This window comes from Chiloscyllium plagiosum, chromosome 13, assembly GCF_004010195.1.
Source record: "Chiloscyllium plagiosum isolate BGI_BamShark_2017 chromosome 13, ASM401019v2, whole genome shotgun sequence".
Taxonomy (NCBI): domain Eukaryota; kingdom Metazoa; phylum Chordata; class Chondrichthyes; order Orectolobiformes; family Hemiscylliidae; genus Chiloscyllium; species Chiloscyllium plagiosum.
The window spans coordinates 84,228,021-84,234,020 of NC_057722.1; the positions used below are offsets into that span (position 1 = coordinate 84,228,021).

Sequence of the window (6,000 nt, forward strand, 5' to 3'; positions counted from 1 at the left end):
GGCTAAGGGGTGACCTAACAGAGATTTATAAAATCATGAGGGACATGGATAGGGTAAATAAACAAAGTCTTTTCCTTGGGGTTGGGGAGCCCAAAACTAGAGGGCATTGGTTCAGGGTGAGAGGGGAAAAATTTAAAAGGGACTTAAATGGGAAACTTTTTCATGCAGAGGGTGCTGCATGTATGGAATAAACTGCTAGAGGAAGTGGTGGAGGCTGGTATTAAATACAACATTTAAAAGGCATCTGGTTGAGCATATGAATAGAGGGATATGGACCATGTTCTGGCAAATGGAATTCATTTAATAATTTAGGATATTTGGTTGGCATGGACAAGTTGGACCGAAGGGTCTATTTCCATGCTGTAGATCTACATGACTCTATAAATCTGATTAAGAACATAGGAACAGGAGTAGGCCATTGATCCTCTGAAGTTTGTTCTACCATTCACGGAGATCATGGTTGATCTATGGCCTAATTCTGTATAGCCGAAAATGTGTTGCTGGAAAAGTGCAGCAGGTCAGGCAGCATCCAAGGAACAGGAGAATCGACGTTTCGGGCATAAGCCCTTCTTCAGATGCTGCCTGACCTGCTGCGCTTTTCCAGCAACACATTTTCGGCTCTGATCTCCAGCATCTGCAGTCCTCACTTTCTCCTCCTAATTCTGTATACCTGTCTTTAGCCCATATCAACAAAACACAAAAACAGTACAGCACAGGTACAGACCCTTAAGCCTACCAAGCCTACACCAACACACGACACCTTTCAAAACTAAATAACTTTTGCCTCTATGTGATCCATATCCCTCTATTTCCTGCCTATTCATGAATCTTTCAAGATGTTTCTTAACGTTGCTTTTGTATTTGCCTCCACCATCTTATCTGACAGCACATTCCAGGCACTTATCTCCCTCTGAATAATAAAAAAACTTGCCTCTCACATCTCCTTTAAGCGTCCCCAGTAATTGACATTTTTATCCTGTGAAAAAGACTGACTATCCATTCTATCCACGCCTCTCAATTTTGTAAAGATCTACCAGGTCATTCCTAAGCCTCCAACATTCATGTGAAAACAAACAGGGTTAAGCCAATCTCTCCTTATAGCTAATACCCACCAAGCCATGCAACATCCTGGTCAACGTTTTCTTTACCCTCTCCAACGTCTCCACATCCTTCTGGTAATGGAGCGACTACAACTGTATGCAATATTCCAATTGTGGCCTTACTGAAGTTCTAGGAGAAAGTGAGGACTACAGATGCTGGAGATCAGAGTTGAGAATGTTATGGTGGAAAAGCACAGCCGGTCAGACAGCATCCGAAGAGCATGAGAATTGATGTTTTGGGCATAAGGCCTTCATCAGGAATGGGACTTGCAGGCCCAGAGGCTGAGAAATAAATGGGAGGGGGAAGGTAGCTGGGAATGCAATAGGTAGATGCCACAAGGATCTGTTTTGGGACCACTGCTGTTTGTCATTTTTATAAGTGACTTAGACGCAGGCATAGGTAGATGAACTAGTAAATTTGCAGACGACAATAAAGTCGGTGGAATAGTGGACAGTTTGGAAGAATGTTACAGGTTTTGGGGGACTTGGATAAACTGCAGAATTGGGTTGAGAGGTGGCAAATGGAGTTCAATGCAGCTAAATGTGAGGTAATGCACTTTGGGAAGAATAACACAAAGGCAGAGTACTGGGTCAATGGAAAGATTCTTGGTAGTGTGGATGTGCAGTGGGATCTTGGAGACCATGTGCATGGATCCCTGCAAGTTGCCACCCAGGTGGATAGTGCTGTTAAGAAGGCATACAGTGCGTTAGGTTTCATTGGTAGAGGGATTGCGTTCCAGAGCTGCAATATCATGCTGCAACTATACAAAACGCTAGTGCGGCCACACTTGGAATATTGTGTACAGTTCTGGTCGCCATATTTTGGAAAGGATGTGGAAACATTGGAAAAGGTGCAGAGAGATTTACTAGGATGTTGCCTGGTCTGGGGGGAAGTTCTTATGAGGAAAGGCTGAGAGATTTGAACCTGTTCACATTGGAAAGAAGAAGGCTAAGAGGGGATTTGATAGAGACATACAAGACGATCAGAGGATTAGATAGGGACACAGTGAAAGTTTTTTTCCTAGGATGATGACGTCAGCGTGTACGAGGAGGCATAACTACAAGTTGAGGGGTGATAGATTTAAGTCAGATGTCAGAGGCAAGTTCTTTACGCAGAGAGTGGTAAGGGAGTGCAATGCCCTACCTGCTAATGTAGTCAACTCAGCCACATTAGGGAGATTTTAAAAATCCTTAGATAAACACATGGATAATTTTGGGATAGTGTTGGGGGACAAGCAGAGAATAGTTCACATGTCGGCGCAACATCGAGGGCTGAAGGATCTGTTCTGCACTGTATTGTAATATGTTCTATGAAGGTGGAGGAGAAGGTGATAGGTTGGAGAGGATGGTAGATAAATGGAAAAAGCAATGGACAGATCAAGAGGGTGGTGCCATGTTTGAGGCTTGTGCCGTATTTGAGGCTTGGGATTGGGATAATGTGGGATGGGGGAAAACTGGTGAAATCCACATTAATTCCATGCGGTTGCAGGGTCCCAAGGTGGAAAATGAGGCGTTCTTCCTCCAGGCGTCGGGTGGTTAGGGTTTGGTGATGGACGCGGTGCAGGCTCTGCATGGCCTTGAAGGATTGGGAGGGGGAGGTAAAGTGCTCAGGCACGGGGCGATGGGGTAGGTAAGTGCGGGTGTCCCAGATATGTTCTCTGAAACAATCCGCAAGTTGGCGTCCAGTCTTCCCGATGTAGAGGAGACCACATTGGGTACAACGGGCAGAGTAGACGACATTGGTGGAGGTGCAGGTAAATTTCTGTCGGATGTGGAAGGATCCTTTGGGGCCTTGGATGGAAGTGAGGAGGGAGATGTGGGCACAGGTTTTGCACTTCCTGTGCTGGCAGTCAAAGGTGCTTGGAGTGGGAGTTTGATTATTGGGACTGTTGTGTATATTTGGAAGAACATTCTTAAGTCTAGTTTGGATATAAGACCATAAGACCATAAGACATAGGAGTGGAAGTAAGGCCATTTGGCCCATCGAGTCCACTCCGCCATTCAATCATGGCTGATGCGCATTTCAGCTCCACTTACCAGCCTTCTCCCCGTAGCCCTTAATTCCTCTAGACAAGAATCTATCAATCTCGGCCTTGAAGACATTTAGCGTCCCGGCTTCCACTGCACTCCGTGGCAATGAATTCCACAGGCCCACCACTCTCTGGCTGAAGAAATGTCTCCGCATTTCTGTTCTGAAATGACCCCCTCTAATTCTAAGGCTGTGTCCACGGGTCCTAGTCTCCTCGTTTAACTGAAACAATTTCCTAGCATCCACCTTTTCCAAGCCATGTATTATTTTGTACGTCTCTATTAAGTCTCCCCTTAATCTTCTAAACTCCAACGAATACAATCACAGTATCCTCAGCCGTTCCTCATATGTTAGACCTGTCATTCCAGGGATCATCCATGTGAATCTCCGCTGGACACGTTCCAGTGCCAGTATGTCCTTCCTGAGGTGTGGAGTACTGGACACAGTACTCCAAATGGGGCCTAACCAGAGCTTTATAAAGTCTTAGTAGTACATCTCTGCTTTTATATTCCAACCCTCTTGAGATAAGAGACAACATTGCATTCGCTTTCTTAATCAATGCGGACTTGCTGGGCCGAGTGGCCTGTTTCCACACTGTAGTGATTCAATGATTCTGTGAATTACTGTGAGGATATAGAGATTGGAATTGAATTCTCTTTGGAACTTTAAAAAATGAATTTGGCAGCAAGACGTATGTTATTATTGCACATAAGAGCAAAAGAAAGAGGAGGAGTCAGCCATTGAGCCGATCAAGCCTGTCCCACCATTCTTTATGAACATGGCTGATCTGCCCCAGGTGGTAATTCATCTTTGATAATACCACCTCGTAGCCCTCAACTTCACCGATTCTGGATGATAGTAAAACGTTGGTTAGTTTGATCTTAGAGAAAGATTACAGATCAGCACAACATTGAGGGCTGAAGGACCAGTACTGTGCTGTTCTGTTCTATGTTCCTCACTGCACTTTATACTTACTCTTCCTGCAAGTTGAGGACAAGTGCTTGACATGCACCAATGTTTTTGTCTGTACTTCTCTCAATGAACCTAAATGGGCCTAAAATACATTCAAACAGAGAAGCCTCTGACATCTACTTCCTAGAAGTTGGGAACTCACAGATTTAAGACACTGTTCCATCCATTCAGTATCATGTAGTGATATATTATTGCTCATCACCCTGATTACTAATCATCTATAACTTATAAATTAAGTACAAGTCTTACCACTACCAATACAGCAATATAAAAACACCCACTAAAAATGCCAGTTAATGGCAGAGTACATTATTCTTACCCTACAACTGTGTGGTACACAAGGATGCCATGCCCTCTTTCTGCTTCTGGGGCTCTATATGAATCCAATGCAGTAATGGACGAAAGCACAACTGCGCAAAAGTGAGGACTGCAGATGTTGGACATTAGTGTGTGGTGCTGGAAAAGCGCAGCAAGTCAGGCAGCATCCGAGAAGCAGGAGAGTCGACCTTCGGGCAAAAGCTCTTCGGGGAAGAGAAGGGTTCTGTCCTTGTTACGGCTGTTGGGGTGGAATTCGTGGGGGGAAGTGGATGAGATACGCTGAAGGGCATCATCGACCACATGGGAGGGGACACTGTGGTCTTCAAAGGAGGAGGTCATCTGGTGTGTTCTGTGGTGAAACTGGTCCCCCGGGAGCATATGTGGCAGAGGTGGAGTAATTGGGAATAAGGGATATTTTTACAGGAGGCAGGGTTGGAGGAGGTATAGTCCAGGTACCTGTGAGAGTAAATAGGTTTGTAGATGTCAGTGTTGAGTTGGTCACCGTTGATGGAGATGGAGAGGTCCAGGAAGGGGAGGGAGATGTCTGAGATTGTCCAGATGAATTTAAGGTTGGGGTGGAATGTGTTTTAAGGCAGTTGATGAACTGTTCAACCTCCTTGTAGGAGCATGAGGTGGTGCCGATATAGTGATGGATGTAGCAGAGGAAAAGGAGGAATGGTGCCTGTGTAACTACTGAAGATAGACTGTTCCACATAATCGACAAAGGGACAGGCATAGCTGGGGCCCATGTGGGTGCCCATGGCTACCCCTTTTGTCTGGAGGAAGTGGGAGAATTCAAAGGAGAAATTATTGAGGGTGGGGATCAGTTCAGCCAAACGAATGAGTGTGTTAGTGGAAGGGTACTGGTGGGGACGTCAGAAGAGGAAGAAATTGAGAGTTTGGAAATGGAGGTATATAGGGATGGTGAAGATGAGGTGTTGGGGGCCAGGGAAACATAAGTCTTGGAGGTGATGGAGGGCGTGGGTGGTGTCCCAAATGTATGTTCCTGGGCTGGGGGGATCGGACAGTATCGAGGTAGGTGATGAGTTAGGTAAATCACAATTACTCCAATTGCAAAAATTCTGCAAAAAGAACCTGAGAAGCTTAAATCAAATTCGAAAGAGCTGTTAGTACTCAGTTTAAAACTATGAATAATTCAAATACAAATCTTATTAAAAGGCTCAGTGGAAAGCCAGTGCAAGTTCCAGGCAGTAATTGTGCTCCCCTGAAAATAAATCTGTTTGATAGGATTATCACATCAGCACTTGCTTCAGGATAGTTTTAACCAAAATTTTTAATTACCAAACACTCAAATTTTATTTCAGTTGTGGGCTACTGACAAAAGTGCAAGACCCACCATGATTGCAGGTGCTTGCCTAAGGACGATGAAACTGATGAAATGATCATTATGCTCAGTAACACCCAAGATTAGCACTGAAATTATGCAGTCTTTGATGATTTAGGCATGTTTGTTTTTGTGTGCAGGGAAAGGGGTAAAGAGAAGCAGTTGGGGGCAAGAGAGAGAGGGGAAACAGTGGGCAGGAAGAGAGAGAGAGAGAGAGAGATGGGGGCGAGAGAGAG

The 6,000-nt window shown here is 44.9% G+C and overlaps 1 protein-coding gene across 2 annotated transcripts in view; it reads right to left on the minus strand.

Annotated features, from left to right (window-relative positions):
• Nucleotides 1–6,000, minus strand: part of LOC122556252 (calcium-binding mitochondrial carrier protein SCaMC-1-like) — a 93,009-nt gene that overhangs the window by 70,882 nt on the left and 16,127 nt on the right. The window lies entirely within an intron of this gene.